Consider the following 15,703-nt stretch of genomic DNA (forward strand, 5'->3'; position numbering starts at 1 on the left):
GCTTACCTGGTTATAGAAGTAGAAGAGTGCAAAAAAGTGCCTGTATCTCACCTACAGTCATACCACATTGGATACGCCCAATCTCGTCTGATCTTGGAAGCTAAGCAGTGATGGGCCTGGTTAGTACTTGGGTGGGGGACCACATGGGAACACCAGGTGCTGTAAGTTTTTTCCCATTACTGGCAAATTGTTTTTATTCTCTAGCTATTTAAATTGGAAACTTTTTATTTTTATTGCCAATACAGACATTTGGGAGAGGTCAAACAGACACAATAGCCATCACATAAAAACTTACCACACTGTTTAGGCCCAATTCCAACTGCTTTTGGCAGCTAAACAGTGTTGAGCCTCTTTAGTAGTTTAATTTGAGACCACCTGCTAATATTATGTCCTGTACGTCTTTTTACATTACCAACACATGATTTTTTTCAGTAAGCCAAAACAGTTAGGAAACTTTTTTTTTAGCTTACCTGGTTATGGAAGTAGAAGAGGGCAAAAAAGTGCCTGTATTTCATCTACAGCCATACCACATTGGACACACCCAATCTCGTCTGATCTTGGAAGCTAAGCAGTGTTGGGCCTGTTTAGTACTTGGGTGGGTGACCACATGGGAACACCAGGTGCTGTAGGTTTTTTACCATTACTGGCAAATTGTTTTTATTCTCTAGCTATTTAAATTGGAAACTTTTTCTTTTTATTGCCAGTACAGACATTTGGAAGAGGTCTGTCACGATCCGAGCTGTCAGACAGACTTTCCTACCGGCTAAGTGCCTCCGCAGGTTCAGCTTGCGGTCCAGACATCACCATTGCTCCCAGTATTCAGCATGGTGTGCACAAACACACTTTCCCGCCATAGCAGACATGGGGGCTTCCATGTTCTTTCCAGTCACAGGTCTGTACTGTCCAATCCTGTTGGTTCTGATCTCCCTGTCATACTTCCTCGGCCAATCCTGGCCACCCAGTGGGGATAAGTATGCTGGGAGCTCTCAGAACCATTGCTAGTGCTTCATTTGTCTCCAGTGTATGGTCAGCTGTCCTTGTCTCCGTGCAAGTGTATTTCTCTGCTGGTGTTGTCTTCCATGCTGCAGTGTGTTCCAGGTTGTTCCATCTCCTGTGAAGTCCAGGTTATTCCACCGCCTGTGATCCTGCCTCTACAGCCCAGCGACCAAGCCTAGCTCCGGGACTCTGGTCCTTCCGATGCTGCAGCATCATCCACCATCGATGTTTCATCGCTAATCCGATATTCCGGATATCCTGCTTCCGTCCGTTATTCCGGACCCACAGTCTCATCTCCCGTCCGTCATTCCGGACCCACAGTTTCCTTCCATATCCGATACCCGAATCCGATGTTCCCACATCATCATCGATAGTCCGATATTCCGGATCTCCAAGCCAAGCCAAGCTTCCGTCCGTCATTCCGGACCCACAGTCAAGCTCAAGTCTTCCGTCCATCATTCCGGACCCACAGTCTTCACATCCGATGTTCCACCATCGATCCCACATATCATCACATCTGTAGTATTGCAATCTGCATGAACTCTGTCATTTATCTTGCATGCTTTACTGTCTGTTATACTACAACCATCTGCAAATAAACTCCGGTTGTATTTTACCTCTGACTGCTTATTGGCTCTGGGTGCACTGTCGCGCACTCCATGCGCAAGGGTCCTCTCCAACCTCCCCGGTCCAGGTACCGGTCCAGGTCCCCACCAGAGGTCTCAGTCTTGTCGACTGAGTCCCCTGGTGTGACAGTAAGCACTAGCAAAATGGATCCAGCCGCAAACCAAGCATCTCCACCCAGCCCTGTACAGCAACTGGCTGTTCGCTTGGATCAGCAAGAGGCTGCGCAGAGCCAAGTGATTCATTGTCTGCAAGATCTGTCTTCCCGGCTGGATAAGCTACAGACCACTCTCAGTGGCCCTGAGCCTGTCAGAGAACTTCCAAGTCCAGTTCATCCTCCTGTAATGGCTGCTGCACCTCGCCTTCATCTGTCTGTCCCCACCAAGTATGATGGGAACCCCAAGACCTGTCGAGGTTTTCTCAACCAGTGTGAGATTCACTTTGAGCTGCAACCCAGCAACTTCCCTACTGAAAGGGTCAAGATCGCCTACATCATCTCCCTCCTGTGTGGAGCAGCGTTAGAATGGGCGTCTCCCTTATGGGAAAGATCTGATGCCATCCTGTCCAATTACAAGGACTTTGTTTCAACATTCCGGCGTATCTTCGATGAGCCTGGGCGATCAGCATCTGCCTCCACTGAACTCCTCCGTCTCAGACAGGGATCCCGCTCCGTCGGGCAATATCTGGTCCAGTTCCAGATTCTGGCGTCTGAACTCTCCTGGTGTGATGGGGCCTTATACGCAGCTTTCTGGCATGGCCTATCCGATCATATTTAGGATGAACTCGCTACCAGAGACTTACCCTCAGGTCTAAGTGACCTTATTTCATTGTGTACCAAAGTAGACCTACGCTTCCGAGAAAGGGCTGTAGAACGTCACAAGAGCGCTCCAGTTAAAGTGCCAACTCCTCCGCCTTCTTTACCCACTGCTCCTGCGGTCCATTCCAAAGAAGAACCAATGGAGATAAACCGTTTCCGTTTGTCTCCAGGAGAACGTCGACGTCGACGGTTGGCACAGCTCTGCCTGTATTGTGCCGATCCTGCACATCAAATTTCTGCATGCCCAAAGCGTCAAGGAGAACTCCTCCTCCTAGCCCATCAAGGAGAGGGTAGGCTAGGAGTAATTAAGTCCTCTCCATCAGCAACTGATTGTGTCCTTCCAGTTTCCCTACAAGTTGGTCAGCATTTCAAGACTGTCTCCGCACTTCTTGATTCTGGTGCCGCTGGCAACTTCGTTACTGCAGAACTGGTCCGCAAGTGGGGGTTACCCACTGAAAGTCTTTCCAAGACTGTCTTCCTTACTGCTGTGGATGGCAGTAGGATTCCTGATGCAACAGTCTCCCGCAGAACTTTGCCACTTACAGTAAAAGTGGGAGTCCTGCACACTGAACTTTTGTCCTTCCTGGTTTTACCCCGAGCCACTCATGCTCTGGTTCTGGGTTTACCCTGGCTCCGTCTTCACAATCCTCGTCTTGATTGGAAGACATCGGAAATCCTTTCCTGGGATCCTTCCTGCTCCGGTACCTGTCTCCAAAAGATACTACCAGCTCGTCATTCTTCAGCCGATGCAGCAGACCTTCCGCCTCTTCCCTACCAAGAGTACTCAGATGTATTCAGCAAGTCTGGCGCTGATGTCCTACCTCCTCACAGACCGTGGGATTGCCCTATCGAACTTATCCCAGGCAAAGAACCACCCAGAGGTAGAACCTATCCTCTCTCTCTTCCAGAGACTTAAGCCATGACCAATTACATCAAGGAAAATCTGGCAAAGGGATTCATCCGTCCTTCGACTTCTCCTGCTGGCGCAGGATTCTTCTTCGTCAAGAAGAAGGATGGAGGCCTACGTCCCTGCATTGATTATCGCGGCCTCAATGACATTACAGTAAAGAACCGATATCCGTTGCCCCTCATCACCGAGCTGTTTGACCGTGTCAGTGGTGCAACCATCTTTACGAAACTCGATCTGAGGGGTGCATACAATCTCAACCGCATACGAGAGGGCGACGAGTGGAAGACGGCGTTTAATACCAGAGACGGCCACTATGAGTACCTTGTCATGCCCTTTGGGCTCAGCAATGCCCCAGCCGTGTTCCAGCACTATGTCAATGAGATTTTTCGGGACATTCTGTATCGTCATGTAGTTGTATATCTCGATGACATTTTAATCTACGCCAATAACATCACAGAACATCGTTATTGGGTCAAAGAGGTTCTGTCCCGGCTGCGAGCTAATCATCTCTACTGTAAACTGGAGAAGTGTGTCTTCGAGGTGAAGTCTATACCCTTCCTAGGGTACATTGTCTCCGGTTCCGGTCTTCAAATGGATCCAGGAAAACTGCAGGCCATCCAAGATTGGCCAATTCCCTCTTCGCTGAAAGGTATTCAACGTTTCCTGGGTTTTGCCAATTATTACAGAAAATTCATTCGTAACTTCTCTTCTATTGTTGCTCCCATCACTGCCTTGACTAAAAAGGGGTCTAATCCAGCGAAGTGGCCGGCAGAAGCCATCGAAGCCTTCCATCTGTTGAAACAGAGGTTCACTTCCGCTCCTGTTTTAAGACAATCTGATACCACCTTGCCCTTTATTCTCGAGGTTGATGCCTCCTCCGTGGGTGTTGGGGTAGTCCTCTCGCAGAAAGCGCCCGATGGTCGTCTTCATCCCTGTGGGTTCTACTCCCGTAAGTTCCTGCCTGCAGAGCGTAACTATGCCATCGGTGACCAAGAGCTCCTCGCCATCAAGTTGGCATTAGAAGAATGGAGATATTTTCTAGAGGGCGCTGTTCATGAGATCACAATTATCACAGACCACAAGAATCTTCTGTATCTCAAGTCTGCTCAATGCTTAAATCCCCGTCAAGCCAGATGGACACTTTTCTTTTCCAGGTTCCGTTTCAAGCTGTCGTTCTGTCCAGGGACACAAAACCGAAAAGCTGATGCCCTTTCCCGCTCATGGGAGCAAGAAAGTGAGTCTAAGTCCACACATCAACATTTCATTATTGATCCAGTGGCCTTCTCTGCAACGAGAGTTTCAAATCTCACGCCCCCTACAGGGAAAAGATATGTAAAGCCAGCTCTAAGAAAGAAGTTGCTCTGTTGGGCGCATTCTTCAAAATTCGCTGGCCATGCAGGCATTCAGAAAACTTACGAGTTTATCACCAGGTCCTACTGGTGGCCATCCCTCAAACAGGATGTACAGGACTTTGTTTCCTCTTGTGCTAAATGTGCTCAGCACAAGACCAGTCGTCAGTCTCCTCCTGGGCAATTGATGCCACTGTCAGTGCCACATTGTCCTTGGACGCATATCTCTATGGACTTTGTAACTGATCTTCCAGAGTCTGACAAGTTCACCACCATCTGGGTGATTGTTGACCGGTTCACCAAGATGGCTCACTTCGTTCCCCTCACCGGTCTTCCGTCAGCTTCCAAGCTGTCCCAGCTCTTCATCAAAGAGATATTCAAGCTTCATGGACTGCCTCTTGAAATCATCTCCGATAGGAGTCCAATTCGTAGCCAAATTCTGGCGAAGCCTGTGCTCCTTGCTTCAAATCAAGTTAAAGTTTTCCACAGCCTACCACCCTCAAACCAATGGCCAAACGGAGAGGGTGAATCAGGACCTTGAAGCATTTCTCCGCACATATGTCTCTTCTTCCCAAGATGACTGGGCTCAACTCCTTCCATGGGCAGAGTTCTGCCATAATAACCAATATCATTCTTCATCAAATGTCACTCCATTCCTTGCCAATTATGGGTTTCATCCTCGAGTTCCTGACTTCACTCTGCAACCTGTGTCCTCTGTTCCAGCGGTCGACACGACCATCCGGCAATTCGTCAAATCCTGGAAGCTCATTCGTTCTTCACTTCTGAAGGCTTCAAGCAGGTACAAAAAAATTGCCGACAGGAAACGCAGAGCTGTGCCAGCCCTCCGTCCAGGAGATCGTGTCTGGTTGTCAACCAAGAATCTTCGATTGAGAGTGCCATCGATGAAGTTCGCTCCCCGATATATTGGCCCTTTCCCAGTTGAGCGAGTCGTCAATCCAGTAGCTTACAAGCTCAAGTTGCCGCCCTATTTGAAAGTGCCAGCTACATTCCACATTTCGCTGCTCAATCCGCTGGTTCTGAATCGCTTTCATTCCAAGCTCCCCAAGGCTCCTAAGGTTTGCACCCAGCGTGGAACAGAATATGAGGTCAGTAAAATCTTGGACTCTCGCATCCGATATGGTCGTCTGCAATATCTGATCGATTGGAAGGGCTACGGCCCCGAAGAGCGATCATGGACCAATGCCATCGATGTCCATGCTCCCAGACTCATCCGGGCGTTCCACTCCAAGTTTCCCCGCAAGCCTAAAAGGTGTCCTGGGGCCACCCTTAAAGGGGGGGGTGCTGTCACGATCCGAGCTGTCAGACAGACTTTCCTACCGGCTAAGTGCCTCCGCAGGTTCAGCTTGCGGTCCAGACGTCATCTCTGCCGGCATCCTGTCTCCCAGTGACAGTCCCCAGTGCACGGCAATCCACCTGTCCGCCGCCATTGCTCCCAGTATCCAGCATGGTGTGCACAAACACACTTTCCCGCCATAGCAATTCCAACTGCTTTTGGCAGCTAAACAGTGTTGAGCCTCTTTAGTAGTTTCATTTGAGACCACCTGCTAATATTATGTCCTGTAGGTCTTTTTACATTACCAACACATGATTTTTTTCAGTAAGCCAAAACAGTTAGGAAACTTTTTTATTAGCTTACCTGGTTATGGAAGTAGAAGAGGGCAAAAAAGTGCCTGTATCTCATCTACAGCCATACCACATTGGACACACCCAATCTCGTCTGATCTTGGAAGCTATGCAGTGTTGGGCCTGTTTAGTACTTGGGTGGGAGACCACATGGGAACACCAGGTGCTGTAGGTTTTTCCCATTACTGGCAAATTGTTTTTATTCTCTAGCTATTTAAATTGGAAACTTTTTCTTTTTATTGCCAGTACAGACATTTGGAAGAGGTCTGTCACGATCCGAGCTGTCAGACAGACTTTCCTACCGGCTAAGTGCCTCCGCAGGTTCAGCTTGCGGTCCAGATGTCATCTCTGCCGGCGTCCTGTCTCCCAGTGACAGTCCCCAGTGCACGGCAATCCACCTGTCCGCTGCCATTGCTCCCAGTATCCAGCATGGTGTGCACAAACACACTTTCCCGCCATAGCAGACATGGGGGCTGCCATGTTCTTTCCAGTCACATGTCTGTACTGTCCAATCCTGTTGGTTCTGATCTCCCTGTCATACTTCCTCGGCCAATCCTGGCCACCCAGTGAGGATAAGTATGCTGGGAGCTCTCAGATCCATTGCTAGTGCTTCAGTTGTCTCCAGTGTATGGTCAGCTGTCCTTGTCTCCGTGCAAGTGTATTTCTCTGCTGGTGTTGTCTTCCATGCTGCAGTGTGTTCCCAGTTGTTCCATCTCCTGTGAAGTCCAGGTTATTCCACCGCCTGTGATCCTGCCTCTACAGCCCAGCGACCAAGCCTAGCTCCGGGACTCTGGTCCTTCCGATGCTCCAGCATCATCCACCATCGATGTTTCATCGCTAATCCGATATTCCGGATCTCCTGCTTCCGTCGTTATTCCGGACCCACAGTCTCATCTTCCGTCCGTCATTCCGGACCCACAGTCTCCTTCCATATACGATACCCGAATCCGATGTTCCCACATCATCATCGATAGTCCGATATTCCGGATCTCCAAGCCAAGCTTCCGTCCGTCATTCCGGACCCACAGTCAAGCTCAAGTCTTCCGTCCGTCATTCCGGACCCACAGTCTTCACATCCGATGTTCCACCATCGATCCCACATATCATCACATCTGTAAAGTATTGCAATCTGCATGAACTCTGTCATTTATCTTGCATGCTTTACTGTCTGTTATACTACAACCATCTGCAAATAAACTCCGGTTGTATTTTACCTCTGACTGCTTATTGGCTCTGGGTGCACTGTCGCGCACTCCATGCGCAAGGGTCCTCTCCAACCTCCCCGGTCCAGGTACCGGTCCAGGTCCCCACCAGAGGTCTAAGTCTTGTCGACTGAGTCCCCTGGTGTGACAGTAAGCACTAGCAAAATGGATCCAGCCGCAAACCAAGCATCTCCACCCAGCCCTGTACAGCAACTGGCTGTTCGCTTGGATCAGCAAGAGGCTGCGCAGAGCCAAGTGATTCATTGTCTGCAAGATCTGTCTTCCCGGCTGGATAAGCTACAGACCACTCTCAGTGGCCCTGAGCCTGTCAGAGAACTTCCAAGTCCAGTTCATCCTCCTGTAATGGCTGCTGCACCTCGCCTTCATCTGTCTGTCCCCACCAAGTATGATGGGAACCCCAAGACCTGTCGAGGTTTTCTCAATCAGTGTGAGATTCACTTTGAGCTGCAACCCAGCAACTTCCCTACTGAAAGGGTCAAGATCGCCTACATCATCTCCCTCCTGTGTGGAGCAGCGTTAGAATGGGCGTCTCCCTTATGGGAAAGATCTGATGCCATCCTGTCCAATTACAAGGACTTTGTTTCAACATTCCGGCGTATCTTCGATGAGCCTGGGCGATCAGCATCTGCCTCCACTGAACTCCTCCGTCTCAGACAGGGATCCCGCTCCGTCGGGCAATATCTGGTCCAGTTCCAGATTCTGGCGTCTGAACTCTCCTGGTGTGATGGGGCCTTATACGCAGCTTTCTGGCATGGCCTATCCGATCATATTAAGGATGAACTCGCTACCAGAGACTTACCCTCAGGTCTAAGTGACCTTATTTCATTGTGTATCAAAGTAGACCTACGCTTCCAAGAAAGGGCTGTAGAACGTCACAAGAGCGCTCCAGTTAAAGTGCCAACTCCTCCGCCTTCTTTACCCACTGCTCCTGCGGTCCATTCCAAAGAAGAACCAATGGAGATAAACCGTTTCCGTTTGTCTCCAGGAGAACGTCGACGGTTGGCACAGCTCTGCCTGTATTGTGCCGATCCTGCACATCAAATTTCTGCATGCCCAAAGCGTCAAGGAGAACTCCTCCTCCTAGCCCGTCAAGGAGAGGGTAGGCTAGGAGTAATTAAGTCCTCTCCATCAGCAACTGATTGTGTCCTTCCAGTTTCCCTACAAGTTGGTCAGCATTTCAAGACTGTCTCCGCACTTCTTGATTCCGGTGCCGCTGGCAACTTCGTTACTGCAGAACTGGTCCGCAAGTGGGGGTTACCCACTGAAAGTCTTTCCAAGACTGTCTTCCTTACTGCTGTGGATGGCAGTAGGATTCCTGATGCGACAGTCTCCCGCAGAACTTTGCCACTTACAGTAAAAGTGGGAGTCCTGCACACTGAACTTTTGTCCTTCCTGGTTTTACCCCGAGCCACTCATGCTCTGGTTCTGGGTTTACCCTGGCTCCGTCTTCACAATCCTCGTCTTGATTGGAAGACATCGGAAATCCTTTCCTGGGATCCTTCCTGCTCCGGTACCTGTCTCCAAAAGATACTCCCAGCTCGTCATTCTTCAGCCGATGCAGCAGACCTTCCGCCTCTTCCCTACCAAGAGTACTCAGATGTATTCAGCAAGTCTGGCGCTGATGTCCTACCTCCTCACAGACCGTGGGATTGCCCTATCGAACTTATCCCAGGCAAAGAACCACCCAGAGGTAGAACCTATCCTCTCTCTCTTCCAGAGACTCAAGCCATGACCAATTACATCAAGGAAAATCTGGCAAAGGGATTCATCCGTCCTTCGACTTCTCCTGCTGGCGCAGGATTCTTCTTCGTCAAGAAGAAGGATGGAGGCCTACGTCCCTGCATTGATTATCGCGGCCTCAATGACATTACAGTAAAGAACCGATATCCGTTGCCCCTCATCACCGAGCTGTTTGACCGTGTCAGCGGTGCAACCATCTTTACGAAACTCGATCTGAGGGGTGCATACAATCTCATCCGCATACGAGAGGGCGACGAGTGGAAGACGGCGTTTAATACCAGAGACGGCCACTATGAGTACCTCGTCATGCCCTTTGGGCTCAGCAATGCCCCAGCCGTGTTCCAGCACTATGTCAATGAGATTTTTCGGGACATTCTGTATCGTCATGTAGTTGTATATTTCGATGACATTTTAATCTACACCAATAACATCACAGAACATCGTTATTGGGTCAAAGAGGTTCTGTCCCAGCTGCGAGCTAATCATCTCTACTGTAAACTGGAGAAGTGTGTCTTCGAGGTGAAGTCTATACCCTTCCTAGGGTACATTGTCTCCGGTTCCGGTCTTCAAATGGATCCAGGAAAACTGCAGGCCATCCAAGATTGGCCAATTCCCTCTTCGCTGAAAGGTATTCAACGTTTCCTGGGTTTTGCCAATTATTACAGAAAATTCATTCGTAACTTCTCTTCTATTGTTGCTCCCATCACTGCCTTGACTAAAAAGGGGTCTAATCCAGCGAAGTGGCCGGCAGAAGCCATCGAAGCCTTCCATCTGTTGAAACAGAGGTTCACTTCCGCTCCTGTTTTAAGACAATCTGATACCACCTTGCCCTTTATTCTCGAGGTTGATGCCTCCTCCGTGGGTGTTGGGGCAGTCCTCTCGCAGAAAGCGCCCGATGGACGTCTTCATCCCTGTGGGTTCTACTCCCGTAAGTTCCTGCCTGCAGAGCGTAACTATGCCATCGGTGACCAAGAGCTCCTCGCCATCAAGTTGGCATTAGAAGAATGGAGATATCGTCTAGAGGGCGCTGTTCATGAGATCACAATTATCACAGACCACAAGAATCTTCTGTATCTCAAGTCTGCTCAATGCTTAAATCCCCGTCAAGCCAGATGGACACTTTTCTTTTCCAGGTTCCGTTTCAAGCTGTCGTTCTGTCCAGGGACACAAAACCGAAAAGCTGATGCCCTTTCCCGCTCATGGGAGCAAGAAAGTGAGTCTAAGTCCACACATCAACATTTCATTATTGATCCAGTGGCCTTCTCTGCAACGAGAGTTTCAAATCTCACGCCCCCTACAGGGAAAAGATATGTAAAGCCAGCTCTAAGAAAGAAGTTGCTCTGTTGGGCGCATTCTTCAAAATTCGCTGGCCATGCAGGCATTCAGAAAACTTACGAGTTTATCACCAGGTCCTACTGGTGGCCGTCCCTCAAACAGGATGTACAGGACTTTGTTTCCTCTTGTGCTAAATGTGCTCAGCACAAGACCAGTCGTCAGTCTCCTCCTGGGCAATTGATGCCACTGTCAGTGCCACATTGTCCTTGGACGCATATCTCTATGGACTTTGTAACTGATCTTCCAGAGTCTGACAAGTTCACCACCATCTGGGTGATTGTTGACCGGTTCACCAAGATGGCTCACTTCGTTCCCTCACCGGTCTTCCGTCAGCTTCCAAGCTGTCCCAGCTCTTCATCAAAGAGATATTCAAGCTTCATGGACTGCCTCTTGAAATCATCTCCGATAGAGGAGTCCAATTCGTAGCCAAATTCTGGCGAAGCCTGTGCTCCTTGCTTCAAATCAAGTTAAAGTTTTCCACAGCCTACCACCCTCAAACCAATGGCCAAACGGAGAGGGTGAATCAGGACCTTGAAGCATTTTTCCGCACATATGTCTCTTCTTCCCAAGATGACTGCGCTCAACTCCTTCCATGGGCAGAGTTCTGCCATAATAACCAATATCATTCTTCATCAAATGTCACTCCATTCCTTGCCAATTATGGGTTTCATCCTCGAGTTCCTGACTTCACTCTGCAACCTGTGTCCTCTGTTCCAGAGGTCGACACGACCATCCGGCAATTCGTCAAATCCTGGAAGCTCATTCGTTCTTCACTTCTGAAGGCTTCAAGCAGGTACAAAAAAATTGCCGACAGGAAACGCAGAGCTGTGCCAGCCCTCCGTCCAGGAGATCGTGTCTGGTTGTCAACCAAGAATCTTCGATTGATAGTGCCATCGATGAAGTTCGCTCCCCGATATATTGGCCCTTTCCCAGTTGAGCGAGTCATCAATCCAGTAGCTTACAAGCTCAAGTTGCCGCCCTATTTGAAAGTGCCAGCTACATTCCACATTTCGCTGCTCAAGCCGCTGGTTCTGAATCGCTTTCATTCCAAGCTCCCTAAGGCTCCTAAGGTTTGCACCCAGCGTGGAACAGAATATGAGGTCAGTAAAATCTTGGACTCTCGCATCCGATATGGTCGTCTGCAATATCTGATCGATTGGAAGGGCTACGGCCCCGAAGAGCGATCATGGACCAATGCCATCGATCTCCATGCTCCCAGACTCATCCGGGCGTTCCACTCCAAGTTTTCCCGCAAGCCTAAAAGGTGTCCTGGGGCCACCCTTAAAGGGGGGGTGCTGTCACGATCCGAGCTGTCAGACAGACTTTCCTACCGGCTAAGTGCCTCCGCAGGTTCAGCTTGCGGTCCAGACGTCATCTCTGCCGGCATCCTGTCTCCCAGTGACAGTCCCCAGTGCACGGCAATCCACCTGTCCGCCGCCATTGCTCCCAGTATCCAGCATGGTGTGCACAAACACACTTTCTCGCCATAGCAGACATGGGGGCTGCCATGTTCTTTCCAGTCACATGTCTGTACTGTCCAATCCTGTTGGTTCTGAGCTCCCTGTCATACTTCCTCGGCCAATCCTGGCCACCCAGTGGGGATAAGTATGCTTGGAGCTCTCAGAACCATTGCTAGTGCTTCAGTTGTCTCCAGTGTATGGTCAGCTGTCCTTGTCTCCGTGCAAGTGTATTTCTCTGCTGGTGTTGTCTTCCATGCTGCAGTGTGTTCCAGGTTGTTCCATCTCCTGTGAAGTCCAGGTTATTCCACCGCCTGTGATCCTGCCTCTACAGCCCAGCGACCAAGCCTAGCTCCGGGACTCTGGTCCTTCCGATGCTCCAGCATCATCCACCATCGATGTTTCATCACTAATCCGATATTCCGGATCTCCTGCTTCCGTCCGTTATTCCGGACCCACAGTCTCATCTCCCGTCCGTCATTCCGGACCCACAGTCTCCTTCCATATCCGATACCCGAAACCGATGTTCTCACATCATCATCGATAGTCCGATATTCCGGATCTCCAAGCCAAGCTTCCGTCCGTCATTCCGGACCCACAGTCAAGCTCAAGTCTTCCGTCCGTCATTCCGGACCCACAGTCTTCACATCCGATGTTCCACCATCGATCCCACATATCATCACATCTGTAAAGTATTGCAATCTGCATGAACTCTGTCATTTATCTTGCATGCTTTACTGTCTGTTATACTACAACCATCTGCAAATAAACTCCGGTTGTATTTTACCTCTGACTGCTTATTGGCTCTGGGTGCACTACCGCGCACTCCATGCGCAAGGGTCCTCTCCAACCTCCCCGGTCCAGGTCCCCACCAGAGGTCTCAGTCTTGTCGACTGAGTCCCCTGGTGTGACAAGGTCAAACAGACACAATAGCTATCACCTAAAAACTTACCACAGTGTTTAGGCCCAATTCCAACTGCTTTTGGCAGCTAAACAGTATTGAGCCTCTTTAGTAGTTTAATTTGAGACCACCTGCTTATATCATGTCCTGTAGGTCTTTTTACATTATCAACACATAATTTTTTTCAGTAAGCCAAAACAGTTAGGAAACTTTTTTATTAGCTTACCTAGTTATAGAAGTAGAAGAGTGCAAAAAAGTGCCTCTATCTCACCTACAGCCATACCACATTGGATACGCCCAATCTCGTATGATCTTGGAAGCTAAGCAGTGATGGGCCTGGTTAGTACTTGGGTGGGTGACCACATGGGAACACCAGGTGCTGTAGGTTTTTTCCCATTACTGGCAAATTGTTTTTATTCTCTAGCTTTTTAAAATGGAAACTTTTTTCTCTTTTTTGCCAGTACAGACATTTGGAAGAGGTCAAACAGACACAAAAGCAATCACCTAAAAACTTACCACACTGTTTAGGCCCAATTCCAACTGCTTTTGGCAGCTAAACAGTGTTGAGCCTCTTTAGTAGTTTAATTTGAGACCACCTGCTTATATCATGTCCTGTAGGTCTTTTTACATTATCAACACATGATTTTTTTCAGTGAGCCAAAACAGTTAGGAAACTTTTTTATTAGCTTACCTGGTTATAGAAGTAGAAGAGTGCAAAAAAGTGCCTGTATCTCACCTACAGCCATACCACATTGGATACGCCCAATCTCGTATGATCTTGGAAGCTAAGCAGTGATGGGCCTGGTTAGTACTTGGGTGGGTGACCACATGGGAACACCAGGTGCTGTAGGTTTTTTCCCATTACTGGCAAATTGTTTTTATTCTCTAGCTATTTAAATTGGAAAATTCTTTTTTATTGACAGTACAGACATTTGGAAGAGGTCAAACAGACACAATAGCCATCACCTAAAAACTTACCACACTGTTTAGGCCCAATCCCAACTGCTTTTGGCAGCCTCTTTAGTAGTTTAATTTGAGACCACCTGCTTATATCATGTCCTGTAGGTCTTTTTACATTATCAACACATGATTTTTTTTTAGTAATCCAAAACAGTTAGGAAACTTTTTTTATTAGCTTACCTGGTTATAGAAGTAGAAGAGTGCAAAAAAGTGCCTGTATCTCACCTACAGCCATACCACATTGGATACGCCCAATCTCGTCTGATCTTGGAAGCTAAGCAGTGATGGGCCTGGTTAGTACTTGGGTGGGTGACCACATGGGAACACCAGGTGCTGTAGATTTTTTCTCATTACTGGCAAATTATTTTTATTCTCTAGCTATTTAAATTGGAAACTTTTTCATTTTATTGCCAATACAGACATTTGGGAGAGGTCAAACAGACACAATAGCCATCACCTAAAAACTTACCACACTGTTTAGGCCCAATTCCAACTGCTTTTGGCAGCTAAACAGTGTTGAGCCTCTTTAGTAGTTTAATTTGAGACCACATGCTTATATCATGTCCTGTAGGTCTTTTTACATTATCAACACATGATTTTTTTCAGTAAGCCAAAATAGTTAGGAAACTTTTTTATTAGCTTACCTGGTTATAGAAGTAGAAGAAGGCAAAAAAAGTGCCTGTATCTTACCCACAGCCATACCACATTGAATAAGCCTAATCTCGTCTGATCTTGGGAGCTAAGCAGTGATGGGCCTGGTTAGTACTTGGGTGGGAGATCACATGGGAACACCAGGTGCTGTAGGTTTTTTCCCATTACTGGCAAATTGTTTTTATTCTCTAGCTATTTAAATTGGACACTTTTTTTATTGCCAGTACAGACATTTGGAAGAGGTCAAACAGACACAATAGCCATCACCTAAAAACTTACCACACTGTTAAGCCCAATCCCAACTGCTTTTGGCAGCTAAACAGTGTTGAGCCTCTTTAGTAGTTTAATTTGAGACCACCTGCTTATATCATGTCCTGTAGGTCTTTTTACATTATCAACACATGATTTTTTTCAGTAAGCCAAAACAGTTAGGAAACTTTTTTTTTAGCTTACCTGGTTATAGAAGTAGAAGAGTGCAAAAAAGTGTCTGTATCTCACCTACAGCCATACCACATTGGATACGCCCAATCTCGTCTGATCTTGGAAGCTAAGCAGTGATGGGCCTGGTTAGAACTTGGGTGGGTGACCACATGGGAACACCAGGTGCTGTAGGTTTTTTCCCATTACTGGCAAATTGTTTTTATTCTCTAGCTATTTAAATTGGAAACTTTTTTTTATTGCCAGTACAGACATTTGAAAGAGAGGTCAAAGAGACACAATAGCCATCACCTAAAAACTTACCACACTGTTTAGGCCCAATCCCAACTGCTTTTGGCAGCTAAACAGTGTTGAGCCTCTTTAGTAGTTTAATTTGAGACCACCTGCTTATATCATGTCCTGTAGGTCTTTTTACATTATCAACACATGATTTTTTTCAGTAAGCCAAAACAGTTAGGAAACTTATTTATTAGCTTACCTGGTTATAGAAGTAGAAGAGTGCAAAAAAGTGCCTGTATCTCACCTACAGCCATACCACATTGGATACGCCCAATCTCGTCTGATCTTGGAAGCTAAGCAGTGATGGGCCTGGTTAGTACTTGGGTGGGTGACCACATGGGAACACCAGGTGCTGTAGGTTTTTTCCCATTACTGGCAA

The 15,703-nt window shown here is 48.0% G+C and overlaps 8 non-coding genes and 1 pseudogene across 8 annotated transcripts; all 9 read left to right on the top strand.

Annotated features, from left to right (window-relative positions):
• The first annotated feature begins 49 nt into the window (after nucleotides 1–49).
• LOC146022841 (5S ribosomal RNA) lies at nucleotides 50–168 on the top strand. Its single transcript, XR_014452281.1, has one exon. It is a non-coding gene; the product is annotated as a 5S ribosomal RNA (ribosomal RNA).
• Nucleotides 169–513: 345 nt separating this feature from the next.
• On the top strand, nucleotides 514–632 carry LOC146021911 (5S ribosomal RNA). The gene has a single exon (XR_014451382.1). It is a non-coding gene; the product is annotated as a 5S ribosomal RNA (ribosomal RNA).
• Nucleotides 633–6,396: 5,764 nt separating this feature from the next.
• Nucleotides 6,397–6,515, top strand: LOC146023135 (5S ribosomal RNA). Its single transcript, XR_014452563.1, has one exon. It is a non-coding gene; the product is annotated as a 5S ribosomal RNA (ribosomal RNA).
• Nucleotides 6,516–13,265: 6,750 nt separating this feature from the next.
• Nucleotides 13,266–13,384, top strand: LOC146025517 (5S ribosomal RNA). Its single transcript, XR_014454177.1, has one exon. It is a non-coding gene; the product is annotated as a 5S ribosomal RNA (ribosomal RNA).
• A 346-nt stretch (nucleotides 13,385–13,730) lies between these two features.
• Nucleotides 13,731–13,849, top strand: LOC146025518 (5S ribosomal RNA). Its single transcript, XR_014454178.1, has one exon. It is a non-coding gene; the product is annotated as a 5S ribosomal RNA (ribosomal RNA).
• A 330-nt stretch (nucleotides 13,850–14,179) lies between these two features.
• On the top strand, nucleotides 14,180–14,298 carry LOC146021450 (5S ribosomal RNA). The gene has a single exon (XR_014450937.1). It is a non-coding gene; the product is annotated as a 5S ribosomal RNA (ribosomal RNA).
• Nucleotides 14,299–14,644: 346 nt separating this feature from the next.
• Nucleotides 14,645–14,763, top strand: LOC146025038 (5S ribosomal RNA; annotated as a pseudogene).
• A 340-nt stretch (nucleotides 14,764–15,103) lies between these two features.
• Nucleotides 15,104–15,222, top strand: LOC146023287 (5S ribosomal RNA). Its single transcript, XR_014452710.1, has one exon. It is a non-coding gene; the product is annotated as a 5S ribosomal RNA (ribosomal RNA).
• A 344-nt stretch (nucleotides 15,223–15,566) lies between these two features.
• LOC146025292 (5S ribosomal RNA) lies at nucleotides 15,567–15,685 on the top strand. Its single transcript, XR_014454087.1, has one exon. It is a non-coding gene; the product is annotated as a 5S ribosomal RNA (ribosomal RNA).
• The last annotated feature ends 18 nt before the right edge of the window (nucleotides 15,686–15,703 follow it).

This window comes from Crinia signifera, chromosome 7 (assembly GCF_055691185.1).
Source record: "Crinia signifera chromosome 7, ASM5569118v1, whole genome shotgun sequence".
Classification (NCBI taxonomy): Eukaryota; Metazoa; Chordata; class Amphibia; order Anura; family Myobatrachidae; genus Crinia; species Crinia signifera.